The sequence below is a fragment of the Pseudophryne corroboree genome, chromosome 1 (assembly GCF_028390025.1).
Source record: "Pseudophryne corroboree isolate aPseCor3 chromosome 1, aPseCor3.hap2, whole genome shotgun sequence".
NCBI lineage: Eukaryota > Metazoa > Chordata > Amphibia > Anura > Myobatrachidae > Pseudophryne > Pseudophryne corroboree.
This window is the reverse complement of record NC_086444.1, coordinates 440,837,649-440,860,796: the sequence shown is the minus strand read 5'-3', so window position 1 is coordinate 440,860,796 and position 23,148 is coordinate 440,837,649. Positions and strand designations below refer to the sequence as shown.

Here is a 23,148-nt window from a genome sequence, read left to right as displayed (position 1 = left end):
TTCTGGGCGGAAACTGGCCGTTTTATGGGAATGTGCGGAAAAACGCAGGCATTTCCGGGGAAAACGTGGGAGTGGCTGGAGAAACGGGGGAGTGTCTGGGCGAATGCTGGGTGTGTTTGTGACGTCAAACCAGGAACGAAACTGACTGAACTGATCGCAGTGTAGGAGTAAGTCTGGAGCTACTCAGAAACTGCTAAGAAATTTCTATTCGCAATTGTGCTAATCTTTCGCTCGCAATTCTGCTAAGCTAAGACGCACTCCCAGAGGGCGGCGGCTTAGCGTGTGCAATGCTGCTAAAAGCAGCTAGCGAGCGAACAACTCGGAATGAGGGCCAATGTACTGACTTCCCTTAATCTTTCCTATTGCTTAATCTGCTATCATTTTTGTTTTTGTTTTATTTGACTAATTGATATATTGCTTATTGTACCACATATTTTAGTCCAGTGAATTATAATAATCAACACATTGATCCTCCAAATTAATTTATTTTTGAATATATACATATATACTGTATTGTACAGTCTTCCTAACACACTCACACACAGACACCAAGGGGTTGAGCGCATCATATATATTTTATTGTTTGATGATCAGAGAACTGTGTTGAAAATTTTCTGAGACAGTCTTCTTTGTCAGATCATGTTGTTATTGTGACAAAGTAATACAATTTATAGCCACGGACTGTAACATGCTAAATAGCTAACAATAAGTAGTGTGTGTAGATTGGTGAGACAAAAAAATAAGGAATGTCAACTCGCACTTCATTGTAGTAACATATTCAAGATATCCTTGAGATGTGTTGGTGTTCACTGTGTGCTTTTGTTACGTTCCTGATGCTCAGAACTAGAGAGATGTTGTGTAGTGAGTCCAGAGCACCAGGACATGACGCTGAAATAAGGGATGGTACGGGAATAGCCCCTAGCACCCTACCTACATTGTTTTACCCGTGTGGTCAGTTCACGCCTGAGTGACTATGGTTTCTTGGGCCCACGGCAGCCGCGTTTGTAGGGCGGATTAGGTCTGCCCAACTCCGATGCCCCCAGGTCTTAGAGTGAGACAAGGCGTGAGCCGAGACAAGATAATAACAAGGGGACCTCTAACTAAAGCAAACAGAAAGCTAGGGGCTACTAACTGCCCTAAAACTAAATATATGTGCGGCACGCCGCCAAAGGAAAAGAACAACAAAAGACACCACTGTCCACACCCCCACACGGCACCGCCGTGTACCGGGGAGGAATTAACACAAGGACTTAAGCGGCCTAGGCTGCAACCCGCGGGAGAGAACCCCAACAAGCGAGAACCCCCAGATGACTGCAACAGGTTCACTTGGACAGGAAGGATTCCCAGGACCGGCTTCAGAACTCCAGGACTCAGGAGCGCAGGGAGCAGGATCGACCAGATACAGCTGACCAGGAACAGACATTGCAAGGCAGGAACAGCATACAGGAAGCTATCACCGGCGAGGCTGTAGTGTGCTGGCTCCCATAAAAAAGGCCCTGCTGGCCAATGACAGGAGGGCCAGCAAGACCAGCCCCCAAACCCTAATTACTAGTTGCCGTGCAGCTGCCCAGCTGCATGAGCAACTAATCAATCTTTATCTGGCAACGGGGAACGCGGTCCACCAATGGCGTCCCCGTTGCTATGGACCCAGCGGCTGTGGACGCCCGGCGTCCTAGCGTTGCCAGGGACCCGGCGGCTACAGTATGCACGGCGTCCTGGCGTTGCTAGGCGCCGGACAGGCAGGGAGAGAGGTGCAGCGGCCGTGAGCGTCGCTCGGAAGCAGACCGAGCGGCGCCGCGGACCGCGGCACCTAACAGTACCCCCCCTTGAGGAGGGGTTAAAGAACCCCTAAAGCCGGGTTTATGAGGAAATTCCTGAAAGAATAATCTCTTAAATTTAGGGGCATATAAATTGTTATCCAGGACCCAAGACCTTTCTTCCGGCCCATAGCCTTTCCAGTGAACCAAAAAATAAAGCCGGCCCCGAGAAACTTTGGAATCTAAAACTTTCTCCACCAAGAACTCTTGTTGCCCCTGAACATCCACCGGAGGTCTACCCTGGGAAGTCTTCCGAGGGAATCTCCTGGAAGAAATATACTGCTTCAGAAGGGAACAGTGAAAAGTATTGCCAATTTTGAGTGATTTAGGCAAGCGTAGCCGAAAAGCAACTGGGTTGACCTTCTTAACGATAAGGAACGGTCCAATAAATTTGGGTCCCAATCTAGCCGAGGGTTGTCGGAGCTTGATGTCGCGGGTTGACAACCACACCTTATCTCCCACCTTAAAAGTGCATGGGCGTCGGAAACCTATCAGAAATTTTTTTTTCTCGGAAGGCAGCCTTCTTAAGGGCAAGGTGCACCTTTTTCCAAATCATTCTGAGACAGGAAGTTAAGGTCAACGAGGAGACTGGAGAATGAGGGTAAAAAGAATTGGCTCTAGGATGAAAGCCTAAGACCGAAAAGAATGGGGACTGCTTGGTGGAAGAATGACAAGAGTTATTATAGGCAAACTTGGCCAAAGGAAGAAATTCAGACCAATCATTCTGAAGTTTGGCTGAATATAGCCGTAAATACTGTTTTAACGACTGATTAACTCGTTCAGTTTGTCCGTTAGACTGTGGATGGCACCCAGATGTTAAAGAGAGTTTCATATTTAATGAGGCACAAAAACGTTTCCAGAAACGGGCGATGAATTGCGGTCCCCGATCAGAGACAATATCCCTGGGTAAACCATGGAGCCTGAACACATGGCGGAGAAACAAAACTGCCAACCCTTGAGCAGAGGGTAATCGGGGGAGAGCAATGAAGTGGGCCATCTTACTAAAATGGTTTACTACCACCCAATTGACTCGAAACCCAGCTGAAAGAGGAAGGTCCACCACGAAATCCATGGATATATGTGACCATGACCTGAGAGGAACGGCTAGAGACATGAGTTGCCCAACCGGCAACGATCGAGATACCTTGTACTGAGCACAAACCTGACAGGAACGGACAAATTCCCTTACATCTTTAGAAAGATTAGGCCACCACACTGAGCGAGATATTAACTCCAAGGTCTTAGTGATGCCCGGATGACCAGAAATCTTATTATCATGAAACTCAGCTAGAACAGTGCCCCTCAGAAATTCAGGGACGAAGAGATGATCTGCAGGAGTGACTTTGGGAGCCTGCTGCTGAAGCTGGACTAGCTGTGTAAATAAATCCTGTGTGAGGCCAGCCCGGATGACAGACGATGGGACTATGGGGGTAGTAGCCGGGTGGTTATTGTGAACCGGAAGAAAATGACGTGACAGGGCATCGGCTTTTGTATTCTTGGAACCGGGCCTGAAGGTGATTATAAACCTGAAACGAGTAAAAAACAGTGCCCAACGTGCCTGTCGAGCATTAAGCCGTTTAGCTGACTCAATATACTGCAGGTTCTTGTGGTCAGTAAACACCGTAATGGTATGCCTTGCTCCTTCCAACCAGTGCCTCCACTCCTCGAAAGCCCATTTAACTGCCAACAATTCTCGATTACCAACATCATAGTTGGATTCTGCGGAGGAGAATTTTCTGGACATGAAGGCACATGGGTGTAATTCCTGAGACTCCGGGTCTTCCTGAGAAAGGATAGCCCCCACTCCAACCTCTGAGGCATCTACCTCGACAATAAAGGGGAGATCCGGGTTAGGGTGTCTGAGTACTGGAGCTGAGACAAAGGCTTGCTTTAAGGCAAGGAAGGCAGACTTGGCTTCAGGCGACCAATTGGAAGGGTCCGCTCCTTTTTTAGTCAATGCCACAATAGGAGCAACCAAATCTGAGAAGGTATGAATAAAACGCCTATAGTAATTTGCAAACCCTAAAAAGCGCTGAATTGCTTTTAAGTTTGTGGGTTGTGCCCAATTTAGGATGGCCTGGAGTTTTTTTGGTTCCATGAAAAACCCCTTAGGAGAAATAATATACCCCAGGAAGGACACTTCTGTGATGTGGAAATCACATTTCTCCAGTTTGGCGTACAAATGATTTTCCCGTAACTTCTGAAGGACCAGTTGCACATGGGTAATATGTTGTTCAAAAGACTCAGAGTAAATCAAAATGTCGTCTAAATAAACGACTACGAACTTTCCTAGAAAGTCGCGAAGGACGTCGTTAATGAGATCTTGAAATACAGCAGGAGCATTAGACAGCCCAAACGGCATCACCAGGTATTCATAATGTCCCGACTGTGTGCTGAAAGCCGTCTTCCACTCATCCCCAGATTTTATTCGGATGAGATTGTAAGCCCCTCTAAGATCGATCTTGGAAAAGATAACGGCAGTCCGGAGCTGATCAAATAGTACTGAAATCAGTGGCAAGGGGTAGGTGTTTTTAACAGAAATTTTATTCAGAGCCCGATAATCAATACATGGTCTGAGCGACCCATCTTTTTTCTCAACAAAAAAGAACCCTGCACTCAAGGGAGATTTCGAGGGCCTAATGAAGCCTTTTTTCAGGCTCTCCTGTACATAATCATTCATTGCCGTAGTTTCCGGCCCAGACAGGGCATATAGTCTCCCTTTAGGCAAAGAGGCACCGGGAACTAGGTCAATAGCGCAGTCATAGGACCGATGAGGGGGCAGAATATCCGCATTACCCTTGGAGAAAACATCGGCAAAGTCCTGATATTCCAAAGGAATAAGTTCTGGGGTGACTGCCGTGCCCGGACTGGACGGGAAATACATTCCTTAACACAAAAGGGACCCCATCGGGAAATCTCCCCAGACCGCCAATCTATGGTGGGATTATGAAAGGCAAGCCAGGGGTGACCCAACACTACGGGGACAGCCGGACAATGGGTAAGGTTAAATTCGATTTTCTCCGAATGTAGGGCCCCCACTGTCAGTTGTACTGGAGGTGTGCGGTGAGTGATTACCCCATTAGAAAGCGGACCACCATCCAAACCGTGCATGGTGATACGTTTATCCAAAGGTATCTGTGGAACGCCCAAAGCCTGAGCCCAACCAAGATCCATGAAATTTCCCGCAGCTCCACTGTCGACGAAGGCCGACACCAACGAACTGAGACTACCAAAGGAAATTTTTACAGGAACTAATAAGGAATCATTAGAGGAGATCAGTTGCAGACCCAAGTGAACCCCCTCACAATTCACTTGGTCAGAGCGTTTCCCTGCTTATTCGGGCAATTACGCGCGATATGTCCCTTGCCACCACAATACAAGCAAAGACCAGAATTTAGCCTTCTGGTTCTTTCCTGTGGGGACAGCCGGGAGAGACCCATTTGCATGGGCTCCTCGACGTCCTCAGGGAAAGTATACACACATGGACTAGGCCTGAAACTAGCTCCTCTTTCAGCCCACCGCTCTCGGAGACGACGATCAATTTTAATAGCAAGCTCCATGAGTTTGTCTAAAGTCTCTGGAGCGGGGTACTGCTGGAGACTGTCTTTAATAACTTCAGATAAACCGAGGCGAAACTGACTGCGCAGGGCCGGGTCATTCCAGCCACAGTCATTCGACCAACGGCGAAACTCGGTACAATGCGCCTCTGCTGGATATTTCCCTTGCTTAAGTGCACGCAGGTGGCTCTCAGCCGACGCTTCCCTATCAGGGTCATCGTACAAAAGGCCTAGGGACTTAAAAAAGGCATCTACAGAAAGCAAGGCAACATCATCGGCTTTTAGCCCAAAAGCCCAGGTTTGCGGATCGCCTTGTAGTAATGACATCACAATCCCGACCCGTTGAGACTCAGTACCAGAGGATCGGGGCCTTAAACGAAAATAAAGCTTACAAGCTTCCTTGAAATTAAAAAAATCCTTTTGGTTACCTGAAAAACGGTCAGGAAGGTGCATCTTTGGTTCTGGAATCATACTCGGGGAGGCTCACAAAAGATCTTCCTGCGATCTCACCCGAAGAGTAAGATCCTGAACCATCTGAGTTAGTTCCTGAATCTGGTTGGCCAAAAGCTGGCTGGGATTCGGTCCTAATACTGCCGTATTCAAGAGGCCGAATTTCAAGGCCCACCAAAAACAAATAACTCTTTATATATTTTTTTTTTTTGGGCCGGTGATAATGTTACGTTCCTGATGCTCAGAACTAGAGAGATGTTGTGTAGTGAGTCCAGAGCACCAGGACGTGACGCTGAAATAAGGGATGGTACGGGAATAGCCCCTATCACCCTACCTCCATTGTTTTACCCGTGTGGTCAGTTCACGCCTGAGTGACTATGGTTTCTTGGGCCCACGGCAGCCGCGTTTGAAGGGCGGATTAGGTCTGCCCAACTGCGATGCCCCCAGGTCTTAGAGTGAGACAAGGCGTGAGCCGAGACAGGATAATAACAAGGGGACCTCTAACTAAAGCAAACAGAAAGCTAGGGGCTAATAACTGCCCTAAAACTAAATATATGTGTGGCACGCCGCCAAAGGAAAAGAACAACAAAAGACACCACTGTCCACACCCCCACACGGCACCGCCGTGTACCGGGGAGGACAGTGAAAAGCGGAAACCTCCGCAAAAACCACCAATACAAAATTAACACAAGGACTTAAGCGGCCTAGGCCGCAACCCGCGGCAGAAGCCGCTACTCACGAAACCGGGAGAGAACCCCAACAAGCGAGAACCCTCAGATGACTGCAACAGGTTCACTTGGACAGGAAGGATTCCCAGGACCGGCTTCAGAACTCCAGGACTCAGGAGCGCAGGGAGCAGGATCGACCAGATACAGCTGACCAGGAACAGACATTATACAAAAAAAGAGAGGGTTTTTGATCCTGCACCAACCTTAGATTCAAAGTACGTTATAAATCACATATTAGCCAGAGATGGACATAGTTTATGGAAATTCCTATCTGTCCGTATGGCGGTGCGCCCAGAGTCAAAAAAAGGGAACAAATGTATATGCACAAGAAAAGAAGTATGACTCTTGTTTGGGCGCACTCTTATTTTAGTATCTAAATGTCAATGGGTGACTGATAACTTAAAAATAAGGAGGTAGTCTTTGTTTCTGCTCTTATGGGATACGAAGAGACTCAGTATGCCCTTATAGGCCCTATATATAAAAAATTATTAATGGAATGTTCAGATCTTAGTTATGCCTGGATAACCGCATATTGGAAGGTAGCTACATATTAAACTACTTCCGTCTGCCAAAGATCTGTACAAACTATGTTTGTATTAATGCACCCTTAGTTGGGTTGTGTAAGTGGGTGGGAAAACCCACAGTATAGGAAAATCTGATAGGCAGCCCCTGTCATAGATAGTTCATGGCGATTGAGGATACAAAGGTATGGAAATAAAGTATAAGTGGTGATACTGCTGTTGGTGTTCTTCTAACAGGGAAGAAAAGCCTCCTACTCCACTGGGTATTCCCTAGCGGTCGCCCATCTAGGTACTGACCCAGCCCGCCTTCGTTTAGCTTCCAAGATCGGACGAGATTGGGCGTGAGCGCACGGGTATGGTCGTAGAAAGATTTGACCCGTGCCACCAATGAGAGTGCACCGAAACAGAAGAATGGAGTACTTCTTCAAAAAAGAGTTTAGGGTAGGATAAGGTGGTAGCTGCAGTTAAAGAGAGGTTGCAGCGGTTGGATCAGTGTGAATCTGCTGTCCACGTTAGACTGAGGAGACGTGTCCCCTGGGGGGCCCGCTCCCCAGAATCGTGGATGAGAGTTCACAGAAGGAAGGCAGATGGAAATTGGAGGGGGTATAGGGTGGGAAGATGGGTGCTGAGCAGAAGAGATGATGACATGTACAGTAATTGGAAACAAGGAAAATCCCTTGCTGGTTAGACTGTCACATGCTGTTTGAACCAAGTTGGACAGGAACAGAGGTTCGTTTAGAAAATTGTCTGAGGGTTGCACAAACTGTTTCACAATTGCAGAATTAATTTGCTAAAGTAAACAATTCATATATATGCAGGATTATTCTGCTAGATATCGGTTCTAAGTCAATAAAGTATTAGATATCACCCATTCAAAGGTCAAAGAAGCAGGTGCCCATGAGGAATCAAAAAGTCAGCAGGCAGGTACCCATCGGGGACCTCTCTATAAACACCCTGGCTGGCTGAGCCAGCAGTGTTGATAACACAAAAAATATATCCAATGGTGCCACAGGCTGTTTTACAATTTGCAGAGTTAATTTGCTAAAGTAAGCAATTCTAATATCAGGCATTAAATAATCCCCATTGGAGATACCAGTAATCTTAATAACATAAGCAATATATGTGCATATATATACAGAACTATTCTGCAGTAACACAAGAAATATATATATATGCAGGATTATTCTGCTAGATATTGGTTCTAAGTCAATAAAGTATCAGATATCACCCATTCAAAGGTCAGAGAGGCAGGTGCCCATGGGGAATCAAAAAGTCAGCAGGCAGGTTCCCATCGGGGACCTGTCTATAAACACCCTGGCTGGCTGAGCCAGCAGTGTTGGTAACACAAAAAATATATATATGTACTAGTTAGGCTGGAAATACCAGCAATTCATTTAAAGAAAATAACAAGGCTGGAGATACCAGCAATCTTAGTAACACAAGAGATATCGGTTCTAGGTCAATAAGGTATCAGTGTCACAACTGAGGGCCTGAGCTGACGGGAGGCAGCCTCAGTTGTAGGGGCTGAGATGTACCGGAACCTGGGAGGTTGTATCAGACCCCTGGACATGTAAGTAACATGAAGAAGAACCGCCCGAAGGCGTGACCACGACAACTTGAATAAAAGTCAATGATGTTTATTTATGACAAACTCCATGCATCACAGTAGCAGTAAAAGAAACATAAAAGTCAGCAAAGAATAAATACAGTTCCTGGGAACTACAGGGTGGCAGGAGCCACAGGGCACTGGTAGTGTGAGATAGTTCTTATAATCTTCTAGATGGAAAGTCCTTACCAGGCCCGACTGTAGCAATGGAGATAACCCAGGATTGTACCAGCTGGTGTTCCAGGAAAAGCTGGGCTGCTGAAGATAAAACGGCTGCTGTGGATACTGGCTGGAACCAGACTGTTGTTGGCACGGAGTGGATACTGGCTGGAACCAGTTAAATAATAAATGAACTTGGGAGCGATGAAATATGAGCTGAAGTTAGGAGTTTGAGAGCGGTGAAATTATAATACCGGTGGAGAGTGGTAAAGTGTAGAAAGGACACCGGCCCTTTAAGAGAAGCTGTACTCTGCTGGAAGCTGGGCTGGAAGCAGGTAATGTTGTAGCTGGAAACAGATGAATCCACAATGGATCGGAGAGTCAGGCTACACCGCAGGTGGAATGCTGGTGCGGGTCTCTATGGTGGAAGTCTTGAGACAGGAGCTGGAACCTGGAAGACAATCACAGGAGAGAGACAAACAGGAACTAGCCAGGTGTAATATGGCGTTTACTGTGACAGCGTCTCAGAGTGACAGGAGAGGATACAGGAATGTAAACATCAGGATAACAGATGGGATCCGGTCCTGGAGCGCTGAGCCAGCCTTAGGAGGCATCTGATGGGTAAGAAATGGCGTCCAGATACCCGGATCGTGACAGCACCCCCCCCTTTAGGAGTGGCCCCAGGACACTTCTTTGGCTTTTGAGGAAACTTGGAATGGAATCTCCGGACCAAGGCAGGAGCATGGACATCAGAAGCATTGGTCCATGAACGTTCCTCAGGGCCATAACCCTTCCAGTCAATAAGATATTGTAGTTGACCGTAACGGTGACGTGAGTCCAGGATCTTGGCTACTTCATACTCAACGCCTCGTTGAGTTTGGACTTTCGGAGTTGGAGGAAGTGAGGAATGAAACCGATTCAAGATCAGCGGTTTCAACAGGGAAACATGGAATGTCCTGGGTATTTATAAGAAGGGAGGCAACTGGAGTCTGTAAGCAACAGGATTGATGACTTGTTCAATCTTGAAAGGACCGATATAGCGAGGTGCAAACTTCATACTGGGAACTCTTAACCTCAAATTCTTCGTGGATAACCATACCCGATCACCCACCTTGAGAGCAGGAACTGCTCGACGCTTCTTATCCGCAAACTTCTTGTACCTGAACGATGCCTTGAGCAGAGCTGATCGTACGCTCTTCCAGATATTGGCAAACTGATGCAAGGTGATATCCACTGCGGGAACAGAAGTTGCTGGAAGCGGTTGGAACTCAGGGACTTTAGGGTGGAATCCAAAGTTAGTGAAGAATGGTGTTGAAGCAGAGGAAGAATGATACTGGTTGTTATGACAGAACTCGGCCCAGGGAAGTAATTGAACCCAGTCATCTTGAGAGGAGGACACATAGATGCGGAGGAAGGCCTCCAAGTCCTGATTCACCCTCTCGGTTTGACCATTGGTCTGAGGATGGTAAGCCGTGGAAAACTTTAGCTTGACTTGGAGGACTTGACATAAACTTCGCCAGAGTTTGGCTGTGAATTGAACTCCTCGATCTGAAATAATTTCTTCAGGAAGACCGTGGAGTCGGAAGATCTCTTGTATGAATACTTGAGCCAACTTGGAAGCTGACGGGAGACCGGTGAGAGGAATGAAGTGTGCCATCTTGGTGAACCGGTCAACTACCACCCAGATGGTATTGAACTTGTTGCACATGGGTAAATCTGTAATAAAATCCATCGACAAATGGGTCCAAGGTCGACGGGGAACAGATAGTGGAACCAGTTGCCCCGCAGGCGACTGGCGGGATACCTTATGTTGAGCACACTTTGGGCAAGATGCAATAAACTCCAAGACGTCCTTTTTCAGAGTTGGCCACCAATAGGACCTAGAGATAAACTCCAGGGTTTTTTGGATACCTGTATGTCCGGCAAAACGGGAAGCATGGGCCCAATGCATGAGCTTCTTCCTTAGCATCGGTTTCACAAAACTTTTCCCTGATGGGGGCGTAGAGTCCATCCCTACCGTGGAGAATGCCAACGGATTTATAATAGGATGCTTGTCTGAAGACTCTGACTCATTTTCTTGCTCCCATGAACGGGAAAGGGCATCGGCCTTGCGATTCTGAGAGCCCGGACAGAACTGGAGTTTAAAGTCGAACCTGGAAAAGAAAAGTGCCCATCTGGCCTGACGAGGGTTGAGACATTGTGCGCCTTTCAGATATAAAAGGTTCTTGTGGTCTGTAAGTATGGTGATTGAATGAGAAGCTCCCTCCAACAGATACCTCCACTCTTCTAGAGCGAGCTTGATGGCTAGCAACTCCTGATCGCCAATGGCATAGTTGCGCTCATCTGGGGAGAACTTCCGGGAGAAGAAACTGCAAGGGTGTAAATGGCCATCTTTAGCCCTCTGAGATAACACCGCTCCCACTCCAACGGAGGAGGCATCCACCTCTAAGATGAAAGGAGAGTCGATGTCAGGCTGTTTCAGAACAGGCGCAGAGATGAACCTTTGTTTTAAAAGATGAAATGCTTGCCTGGCTTCTTCAGACCACTTGGACGGGTTAGCACCCTTCTTAGTGAAAGCAGTAATAGGCGCCACAATGGTGGAAAAGTCTCGTATAAACTTTCGGTAATAGTTGGCGAACCCTAAGAACCTCTGTACCCCTTTGAGGGTTAAGGGTACCGGCCAATTTTGGATTGCTTGTAGTTTCTCAGGATCCATCTCTAGTCCGAAACCGGACACAATGTACCCTAGAAACGGAATGGACTTGACTTCAAAGACGCATTTCTCTAATTTGCAATAGAGATGATTGACACGGAGACGGGACAGAACCTCTTTAACCCAAAAACGATGTTCCTCTAAATCGTTGGCAAAAATGAGGATATCGTCTAGATAGACCACGACATGACGGTATAGAATGTCTCTGAAGATCTCATTGACAAAATGCTGGAAGACAGCTGGAGCATTGCTCAATCCGAAGGGCATGACGAGGTACTCATAATGTCCGTCACGGGTGTTAAAGGCGGTCTTCCACTCGTCACCCTCACGGATCCGGATGAGATTGTATGCACCTCTCAAGTCCAGCTTTGTAAAGATGGTAGCTCCGCTAACTCTGTCAAAGAGCTCAGTAATCAGGGGTAAAGGATAATGGTTCTTGATGGTAATGTCGTTCAAACCTCTGTAGTCGATGCACGGCCGCAGACCACCATCTTTCTTTTTTACAAAAAAGAAGCCTGCGCCGGCTGGAGAAGAAGAAGGTCGAATGAACCCCTTTGCTAGGTTCTCTTTAATGTATTCCTCCATAGAATGCGTCTCAGGCAGAGACAACGGATAAGTTCGGCCTCGAGGTGGAACCTTCCCTGGAACGAGATCAATCGGGCAGTCCCATTCTCTATGAGGAGGAAGGATATCAGCAGAAGCTTTACTGAACACATCCGTGAAATCTTGATATGGAGGAGGTGGAACATCAGACGACCTGGGGGAGGAAGAACAGACAGGCAATACTTTAAACAAACATGTCTCAGCACAGGAGGAACCCCATGCCAGGATTTGCGTAGTCGTCCAATCAATTGTAGGATTGTGAAGACGGAGCCATGGAAGGCCCAGGACCACAGGATGTGTGGCTCTTGGAATCACTAAAAAAGAAATAAGTTCGGAATGAAGAACTCCCACTCTCAGACGAACTGGTAGAGTCCTTAAAGAAATAACTGCATCAAAAATTTTGCTGCCATCCACGGCAGTTAAAGAAATGGACGAAGGAAGTCTCTCGGTGGGTAGGGACCACCGTTTAACATAGGCTTCGGTAATAAAGTTCCCAGCTGCTCCGGAATCAAGGAGGGCAATGACGTTCCGATAACGTTGAGCAACTTGAAGCGAGACTGGGAGATTACAATCTTGAGGAGATGGAGAGGAGATCATTACTCCTAGCCGGCCCTCTCCTTGGCGAGCTAGGATTTGGAGTTTCCCGGACGTTTGGGACAGGCATTAATGGTGTGAGACGGAGCTGCACAATAAAGACAGAGAGACTCGGAGAGACGTCTTCGGCGCTCAGCAGGAGTTAAACGGGAACGGCCAATTTGCATGGGCTCATCTTTAGTTGGTGACAGTTGGCGAGGAGGAGGAGCAGAAGATTTTGGAGCAGATGATCTTCCACGCTCAGTTGCTCTCTCTCTGAAACGTAAATCAACTTTCGTGCAGAGTGAGATTAGCTCATCTAACTTAGAAGGTAAGTCTCTGGTAGCTAACTCATCTTTAATACGCTCAGATAAGCCATGCCAGAATGCAGCATACAGGGCCTCGTCGTTCCATGCCAGTTCGGATGCCAGGATCTGGAACTGTATCAGATATTGTCCTACAGTACATGACCCCTGGCGTAAACGGAGAATCTCGGATGAAGCTGAGGTTACCCGGCCTGGCTCGTCGAAGATGCGCCTGAATGTTGAGACGAATGCAGTGTAAGAAGATAGCAGGGTGTCGGACCTCTCCCATAACGGTGATGCCCAATCAAGGGCTGAGCCACTGAGAAGAGAAATAATGTAGGCAATTTTTGTACGGTCACTGGGAAAATTGCCAGGTTGTAGCTCAAACTGAATCTCACACTGGTTGAGAAATCCCCTGCAGAATCTTGGAGATCCGTCAAATTTTGCTGGCGTTGGAAGATGAAGACGTGGAGCAGAAATGGGTAAGGTGGGTGGGGTTATAGCTGGAGTCACTGTGGTTGACGCACCAGACGCGTCTGATCCACGGAGAGTTGTCTGAATCCCATCCAGCCGAGTAGAGAGATCCTGGAGACAGCGGATGATGTGGCCCTGTGCAGCCTCCTGATGTTCTAGTCGGGCTGCCAGTTCTTGCATCGGCCTGGCCGCTTGATCCTGGTCTCCGGCTGGATTCATTAGGTCAGTGCTTACTGTCACAACTGAGGGCCTGAGCTGACGGGAGGCAGCCTCAGTTGTAGGGGCTGAGATGTACCGGAACCTGGGAGGTTGTATCAGACCCCTGGACATGTAAGTAACATGAAGAAGAACCGCCCGAAGGCGTGACCACGACAACTTGAATAGAAGTCAATGATGTTTATTTATGACAAACTCCATGCATCACAGTAGCAGTAAAAGAAACATAAAAGTCAGCAAAGAATAAATACAGTTCCTGGGAACTACAGGGTGGCAGGAGCCACAGGGCACTGGTAGTGTGAGATAGTTCTTATAATCTTCTAGATGGAAAGTCCTTACCAGGCCCGACTGTAGCAATGGAGATAACCCAGGATTGTACCAGCTGGTGTTCCAGGAAAAGCTGGGCTGCTGAAGATAGAACGTCTGCTGTGGATACTGGCTGGAACCAGACTGTTGTTGGCACGGAGTGGATACTGGCTGGAACCAGTTAAATAATAAATGAACTTGGGAGCGATGAAATATGAGCTGAAGTTAGGAGTTTGAGAGCGGTGAAATTATAATACCGGTGGAGAGTGGTAAAGTGTAGAAAGGACACCGGCCCTTTAAGAGAAGCTGTACTCTGCTGGAAGCTGGGCTGGAAGCAGGTAATGTTGTAGCTGGAAACAGATGAATCCACAATGGATCGGAGAGTCAGGCTACACCGCAGGTGGAATGCTGGTGCGGGTCTCTATGGTGGAAGTCTTGAGACAGGAGCTGGAACCTGGAAGACAATCACAGGAGAGAGACAAACAGGAACTAGGTTTGACAACCAAAGCACTGACGCCTTCCTTGCTCAGGCACAGTGTATTTATACCTGCAGCAAGGAAGGGATTGGCTAGGCAATTATGCAGATTATCAATACTGAGAACAGATTGGTGGAAATGATCAGCTGACAAAATCCAAGATGGCTGCGCCCATGCAGACACTTGGAGGGAAGTTTGGTTTGTAATCCATGTGGTAATGAAAACAGTAATGGCGGCGCCGGCCACCGGAGACAGGAGGCGCCAAGCTGACAGGTGCACATCCAACCACGCGGACACAGCGGAGGCCGCGGCTGACGTAATCGCCACTCAGACACTCTGCATGCAGAAGCTCAGGGACGGCGGCGGAGGCCGCGGGAGACGCCATGCCAGGTGTAATATGGCGTTTACTGTGACAGCGTCTCAGAGTGACAGGAGAGGATACAGGAATGTAAACATCAGGATAACAGATGGGATCCAGTCCTGGAGCGCTGAGCCAGGCTTAGGAGGCATCTGATGGGTAAGAAATGGTGTCCAGATACCCGGATCGTGACAATCAGATATCACCCATTCAAAGGTCAGAGAGGCAGGTGCCCATGAGGAAAACGCGTTTCACCCGGTCACGGGCTTGTTCACTTCCATTAGAATGGAAGTGAACAAGCCCGTGACCGGGTGAAACGCGTTTTCCTCATGGGCACCTGCCTCTCTGACCTTTGAATGGGTGATATCTGATACCTTATTGACCTAGAACCGATATCTCTTGTGTTACTAAGATTGCTGGTATCTCCAGCCTTGTTATTTTCTTTAAATGAATTGCTGGTATTTCCAGCCTAACTAGTACATATATATATTTTTTGTGTTACCAACACTGCTGGCTCAGCCAGCCAGGGTGTTTATAGACAGGTCCCCGATGGGTACCTGCCTGCTGACTTTTTGATTCCCCATGGGCACCTGCCTCTCTGACCTTTGAATGGGTGATATCTGATACTTTATTGACTTAGAACCGATATCTAGCAGAATAATCCTGCATATATATATATATTTCTTGTGTTACTGCAGAATAGTTCTGTATATATATGCACATATATTGCTTATGTTATTAAGATTACTGGTATCTCCAATGGGGATTATTTAATGCCTGATATTAGAATTGCTTACTTTAGCAAATTAACTCTGCAAATTGTAAAACAGCCTGTGGCACCATTGGATATATTTTTTGTGTTATCAACACTGCTGGCTCAGCCAGCCAGGGTGTTTATAGAGAGGTCCCCGATGGGTACCTGCCTGCTGACTTTTTGATTCCTCATGGGCACCTGCTTCTTTGACCTTTGAATGGGTGATATCTGATACTTTATTGACTTAGAACCGATATCTAGCAGAATAATCCTGCATATATATGAATTGTTTACTTTAGCAAATTAATTCTGCAATTGTGAAACAGTTTGTGCAACCCTCAGACAATTTTCTAAACGAACCTCTGTTCCTGTCCAACTTGGTTCAAACAGCATGTGACAGTCTAACCAGCAAGGGATTTTCCTTGTTTCCAATTACTGTACATGTCATCATCTCTTCTGCTCAGCACCCATCTTCCCACCCTATACCCCCTCCAATTTCCATCTGCCTTCCTTCTGTGAACTCTCATCCACGATTCTGGGGAGCGGGCCCCCCAGGGGACACGTCTCCTCAGTCTAACGTGGACAGCAGATTCACACTGATCCAACCGCTGCAACCTCTCTTTAACTGCAGCTACCACCTTATCCTACCCTAAACTCTTTTTTGAAGAAGTACTCCATTCTTCTGTTTCGGTGCACTCTCATTGGTGGCACAGGGTGAAATCTTTCTACGACCATACCCCTGCGCTCACGCCCAATCTCGTCCGATCTTGGAAGCTAAACGAAGGCGGGCTGGGTCAGTACCTAGATGGGCGACCGCTAGGGAATACCCAGTGGAGTAGGAGGCTTTTCTTCCCTGTTAGAAGAACACCAACAGCAGTATCACCACTTATACTTTATTTCCATACCTTTGTATCCTCAATCGCCATGAACTATCTATGACAGGGGCTGCCTATCAGATTTTCCTATACTGTGGGTTTTCCCACCCACTTACACAACCCAACTAAGGGTGCATTAATACAAACATAGTTTGTACAGATCTTTGGCAGACGGAAGTAGTTTAATATGTAGCTACCTTCCAATATGCGGTTATCCAGGCATAACTAAGATCTGAACATTCCATTAATAATTTTTTATATATAGGGCCTATAAGGGCATACTGAGTCTCTTCGTATCCCATAAGAGCAGAAACAAAGACTACCTCCTTATTTTTAAGTTATCAGTCACCCATTGACATTTAGATACTAAAATAAGAGTGCGCCCAAACAAGAGTCATACTTCTTTTCTTGTGCATATACAGGAACAGACATTGCAAGGCAGGAACAGCATACAGGAAGCTATCACCGGCGAGGCTGTAGTGTGCTGGCTCCCATAAAAAAGGCCCTGCTGGCCAATGACAGGAGGGCCAGCAAGACCAGCCCCCAGACCCTAATTACTAGTTGCCGTGCAGCTGCCCTGCTGCACAAGCAACTAATCAATCTTTATCTGGCAACGGGGAACGCGGTCCGCCAATGGCGTCCCCGTTGCTATGGACCCAGCGGCTGTGGACGCCCGGCGTCCTAGCGTTGCCAGGGACCCAGCGGCTACAGTACGCACAGCGTCCTGGCATTGCTAGGCGCCGGGCGGGCAGGGAGAGAGGTGCGGCGGCCGTGAGCGTAGCTCGGAAGCAGACCGAGCGGCGCCACGGACCGCGGCACCTAACAGCTTTTTATGGGTGGCACTCGATATACCTGCTGTCGGGGTCCCGGCGCTCAGGATACCGGCACCGAGATCCTGACCGCCGGGATATCGACAACTATTCTCCCTCTTGTCCACAACACCCCTGAAGGGAGAATAAATAGCATGGCACGATTAGCGCACCACCGTGCCCACAGCCGGCCAATCATAGTACACCCATTTTTATTTTCTTGTTCTTTTTTTTCTCATCATAAATTTTTTTATTGAAAATATGCAAAGATAATTATGGGGTGCAAAAAAGAAAAGGGGTAATGGGGAGGGGAGCAAAGATACAGGTGGGACAGGGGAGACAGGTCATCCAAAGGCATCAAACAGTAAGCAAGAAATCAAGAAATTATAAAGTTCAAGCATCCGAGTCCCCCATTGAGGGTTCGTTTAAGTTGAAAGAAGGAGGGAGGGCAGGGCGGTCACCCTTACCCTCTGTTTTATATATATATATATATATATATATAGCAAGCAAGGTGTTCCTGTTAGAGGTGGTGAAGTATCAATCCAATCCCTCAATTACAAGAACAGGCGGCACTCCTGGGTCTTGGTGAAATAAATTCAAGTGTATTTGAAAAATCAATAAGAAAGATGGCACATTACGCCAACGTTTCTGCGCCACGCAGGGCGCTTTTTTCAAGGCTGTGTGCTATTGCTGCAAACAAAAAACAGAATGATGTGTTTGTCTTACCTTTTAAACCCTGTAGTGAGAGAAACCGGCTGACGGTGCTGCGGGCACTGGCGTTCAGCGGGGCTTCCGGTAGGAGTTCCCTTCACTCAGCCAGGACGTGACGTTGCTGGTTGCTAGGGAACCCGCGGGCGTCCCTGCTGCCGCAGTTAGCTCACTGCTTCTGTCAGACCTAAAAGAATGTGGCACCGATGTGTGAAAAAATAGCTGTTATATTAGACTTATGTGCATGTATTGATGCTAATGGTGTAAACTGTGAAGGAATGTGAGGACTATTAAAAGGTTAAAAAGCCGATAAGAGCTGTTCCAGTTCATGAAGCCAGGGTTAGCACCTATGTGGGTGCTGATGTATATAGTTCATTATTTAACAAATATTGTATGTTGACCAAATTCTTGGATGAAATAATCATAATGATGCTGATACGTTGTGTATTTGTTGCACCAATTCCAAAGTGTCTATATGTCAATGGAACCTTGTGACATATTATTATATAAATGAATGGAAATGCTATGAAAATCTTCCTGTTTGTGTGTGATGTATTAAAAAGAGACAGGAAACTGCGTGACTGGGGTACTATGTGACATGAAGATGTTAGATCACCGTGCTGCCCAGGTATTACTGATTGTGTTCTATAGAATAATAGTAATATAAGGGATTTCCCAAGAGTGCCATGTATGGTAGTCAGATGTTAATCACATTGAATGGCTGTATTTTGCCCGAACAGGGCCAATTCATTGCCAAAAGACACTCCAAGCAACATGTTCGTTGAGACTATGTGGGGTCAATGTGGATAATCGATAACCTTTTAATAGTCCTCACATTCCTTCACAGTTTACACCATTAGCATCAATACATGCACATAAGTCTAATATAACAGCTATTTTTTCACACATCGGTGCCACATTCTTTTAGGTCTGACAGAAGCAGTGAGCTAACTGCGGCAGCAGGGACGCCTGCGGGTTCCCTAGCAACCAGCAACGTCACGTCCTGGCTGAGTGAAGGGAACGCCTACCGGAAGCCCCGCTGAACGCCAGTGCCCGCAGCACCGTCAGCCGGTTTCTCTCACTACAGGGTTTAAAAGGTAAGACAAACACATCATTCTGTTTTTTGTTTGCAGCAATAGCACACAGCCTTGAAAAAAGCGCCCTGCGTGGCGCTGAAACGTTGGCGTAATGTGCCATCTTTCTTATTGATTTTTCAAATACACTTGAATTTATTTCACCAAGACCCAGGAGTGCCGCCTGTTCTTGTAATTGAGGGATTGGATTGATACTTCACCACCTCTAACAGGAACACCTTGCTTGCTACACATTGTTTTTGTGGAAGGCACCAGGGCAGATGTGGATCCTATTGAGTGCCTACTAAATCAATTTCATATCAATTGGACTGCGCATGCAGTCTCCAGCGGTACGGCACCTGACTTTATTTTTCAAAATTATCTACATATCGACAACAACCTATACACTCATTCGGTTGGTCTGAGTGATATTTCCACAATTGACATTTCAGTTTGCATCACAAAACAAGAATACTGTGTTCGGTCACATCTTGAACACTCCAGCATGAATGCAGCCAGCACTTCTAAAAAGACTACAACTGCACACAGTATGTCTATGGCCATTGATGACATGTTGGTTTTCACTGACTCTGAAGCAGCAGCCATATTATTTACTGAAGATACAGGAACGACTGAGGAGAAAACCACCCCTGAAGAGATTTAGGTGCTAACCCTGGCTTCATGAACTGGAACAGCTCTTATCGGCTTTTTAACCTTTTAATAGTCCTCACATTCCTTCACAGTTTACACCATTAGCATCAATACATGCACATAAGTCTAATATAACAGCTATTTTTTCACACATCGGTGCCACATTCTTTTAGGTCTGACAGAAGCAGTGAGCTAACTGCGGCAGCAGGGACGCCCGCGGGTTCCCTAGCAACCAGCAACGTCACGTCCTGGCTGAGTGAAGGGAACGCTTACCGGAAGCCCCGCTGAACGCCAGTGCCTGCAGCACCGTCAGCCGGTTTCTCTCACTACAGGGTTTAAAAGGTAAGACAAACACATCATTCTGTTTTTTGTTTGCAGCAATAGCACACAGCCTTGAAAAAAGCGCCCTGCGTGGCGCTGAAACGTTGGCGTAATGTGCCATCTTTCTTATTGATTTTTCAAAAACACTTGAATTTATGTCACCAAGACCCAGGAGTGCCGCCTGTTCTTGTAATTGAGGGATTGGATTGATACTTCACCACCTCTAACAGGAACACCTTGCTTGCTACACATTGTTTTTGTGGAAGGCACCAGGGCAGATGTGGATCCTATTGAGTGCCTACTAAATCAATTTCATATCAATTGGACTGCGCATGCAGTCTCCAGCGGTACGGCACCTGACTTTATTTTTCAAAATTATCTACATATCGACAACAACCTATACACTCATTCGGTTGGTCTGAGTGATATTTCCACAATTGACATTTCAGTTTGCATCACAAAACAAGAATACTGTGTTCGGTCACATCTTGAACACTCCAGCATGAATGCAGCCAGCACTTCTAAAAAGACTACAACTGCACACAGTATGTCTATGGCCATTGATGACATGTTGGTTTTCACTGACTCTGAAGCAGCAGCCATATTATTTACTGAAGATACAGGAACGACAGAGAAGAAAACCACCCCTGAAGAGATTTATCACACTCTTTTAAGACTAAAGAAAAAAGAAGTGGATTTCTTGTTACACGGAACTTCGTTGTCAGATTATTTCCGGGCCAAACGCATCCCCAGGGGGTTCAGAGTTAAAAATGTCCCCACTATAGGCAGAAATAGCCCTGAATTCTGCCACCGTTGGATATCAGTCCTTAATAAATGCAGCATGGACCTCATGCTGCTGGTAATAGAAGAATCGGGGAAAGAATTAAAGAAATACAGAAACACCATTGCCCAATATACTACAGACCATCAGACAGTACTCAACGATGCACAATATGCCAGCACTTGGGAAAAATTGAAAACCCAATTGGAAAAATACAAACGGGAACTCATAACATTCAAGAGATCCAAACTCCAAACTGTCAACATTGATTACGAGGATAATCGGGTGTACCGATGGCTATACGGCATATCAGAGGCACGGCCTGGAAGCAGAAGAACCCAACGACAATCCTGGAGGGATAGAAGAGCCCAATCAGGGAGACGTACATATTCATCTAACTCTGATAGTGATTTCCGTGGGTATGAAACAGATGGTTCTAAATCTCCTAAACAGGCCCCTTTAGGGGTGGCTATGAAGACCTCACACGAACCCGGAGGACAAGACCTACCAGACGGGGGGGACAAAACCTCAGACTCAGGAAAACCACCGCGCGGTGCGAGGTACAAGAAGAAGACTTAGTTTTTAATTTGTCTTCAAGAATTCTTACGGATCCAGAAAAACAAGTCCTCAAAAAGGGACTCTCGTTCATACCCACCAATCCTTACAACGACTTTAAATGGACAGTAGAACAACATCGATTCAGCAGAACATTAAGACTCAAGGAGCACTTTCAACACCAAAACACATCCATCACCAGTGAACCACTTGTTAACCTGCCGTCCAGATCGACTTTTGACCCTCAATCCAACAACGCTGCTATAAAAACCTTTTCCAGATTACTGGACTCCTCAATAAAAAGATATGATCAAGCAGCTCCGACCATATACAAAAACATCACCACACAAGAACAACAAGCCATTAAAGATCTCAGTTCCTATAAGGACATCACTATACGGCCGGCGGACAAAGGGGGAGCAATAGTCATACAGGACAGGAAGGACTATATTGCTGAGATTGATCGACAGCTAATGGACCCCATCACGTACAAAAAATTACGCAACAATCCTACTGTACAATACAAATTGGAAATAGATAACATCCTAAAACAAGCAGTATTAGATGGACATTTGGATTCCAAAACTGCAGCTGCATTGAAACAACCGCATCCTGTGGTTCCAGTATTGTACACGGTCCCTAAAATACATAAAAACCCGTTGCATCCTCCTGGTCGTCCGATCACATCAGCAAGAGGATCACTGATACAGCCGATTTCCATTTTTTTGGACTCATTACTACAACCATTGGTTAGTAAACAAACCACGTATTTAAAAGATACCACTCAACTATTACTTAAGTTACGGGAAATACCCAGGGTACCGAAGAACACAATCATGTGTACTATGGATGTACAAAGTCTGTACACGGTCATTCCCCATTCCGAAGGCCTTGCAGCAATGCAACAATTTCTAACCACGCAGAATTTCAACACCATTAACATACCTCTATTCATGAAACTTCTGGAATACATCCTAACGCACAATTACTTTTTGCATAATGGCGATTATTTTGTCCAACTCGCAGGATGTTCAATGGGTTCTAACGTATCCCCGAGTTATGCCAACGTGTATATGTATGCATTTGAACAGCAACATCTAAGCTCAGAAGACATACAAGGCAAGTCCCTATTGTACACACGGTACATAGATGATCTTCTACTTTTCTGGACCGGTACGGAAGATGAACTGAAGGATCTTCTAAATAACATCAACCACAGTGACACGCCAATTAAACTCACCACTGAAACCAGTTCGGAGTCCATACATTTTTTGGATGTTCAAATAAACATTTGCAACGAGACTATCACCACCTCGGTATATCATAAACCAACGGATCGAAACACATTATTGAGAAAGAACAGCTTTCATCCGCCAGCCCTAAAAAAGGGCTTACCAAGGTCTCAAATGCTACGTGTAGCCCGAATTACTAGCAACAGGGAACAATTGGACAGTGCACTTGACCAAGTAGTACTTAAGTTTACACAAAGAGGATATAATCAGAAACAGTTGGCGGACATCAAACAAGAGGTCTCATGTATACCCCGAGAACAATTATTAGTCTCTAAAAAGCAACAACCCTCAAAGAAGATACCTTTCATTACAGAATACACCACGGCCAGCTCAGTCACTACAAGGGCCACACGGGCTCTGTGGCCCATCGTCAACACGGATCCAACAGTACCAGTATTCAAAAATACCACAATTATGCCATGCTTTAAAAGGGGACGTAACCTCAGAGATCTACTAGTAAAAACGGA

The 23,148-nt window shown here is 46.4% G+C and overlaps 1 protein-coding gene and 2 pseudogenes across 1 annotated transcript in view; 1 reads left to right on the top strand and 2 right to left on the bottom strand.

The window, feature by feature from the left end:
- LOC134891357 (T cell receptor alpha chain MC.7.G5-like) overlaps nucleotides 1-23,148 on the bottom strand; it is a 545,029-nt gene that overhangs the window by 298,797 nt on the left and 223,084 nt on the right. The gene's annotated exons all lie outside the window — the stretch shown is intronic.
- On the bottom strand, nucleotides 7,322-7,440 carry LOC134949288 (5S ribosomal RNA; annotated as a pseudogene).
- LOC134943861 (5S ribosomal RNA) lies at nucleotides 16,340-16,458 on the top strand (annotated as a pseudogene).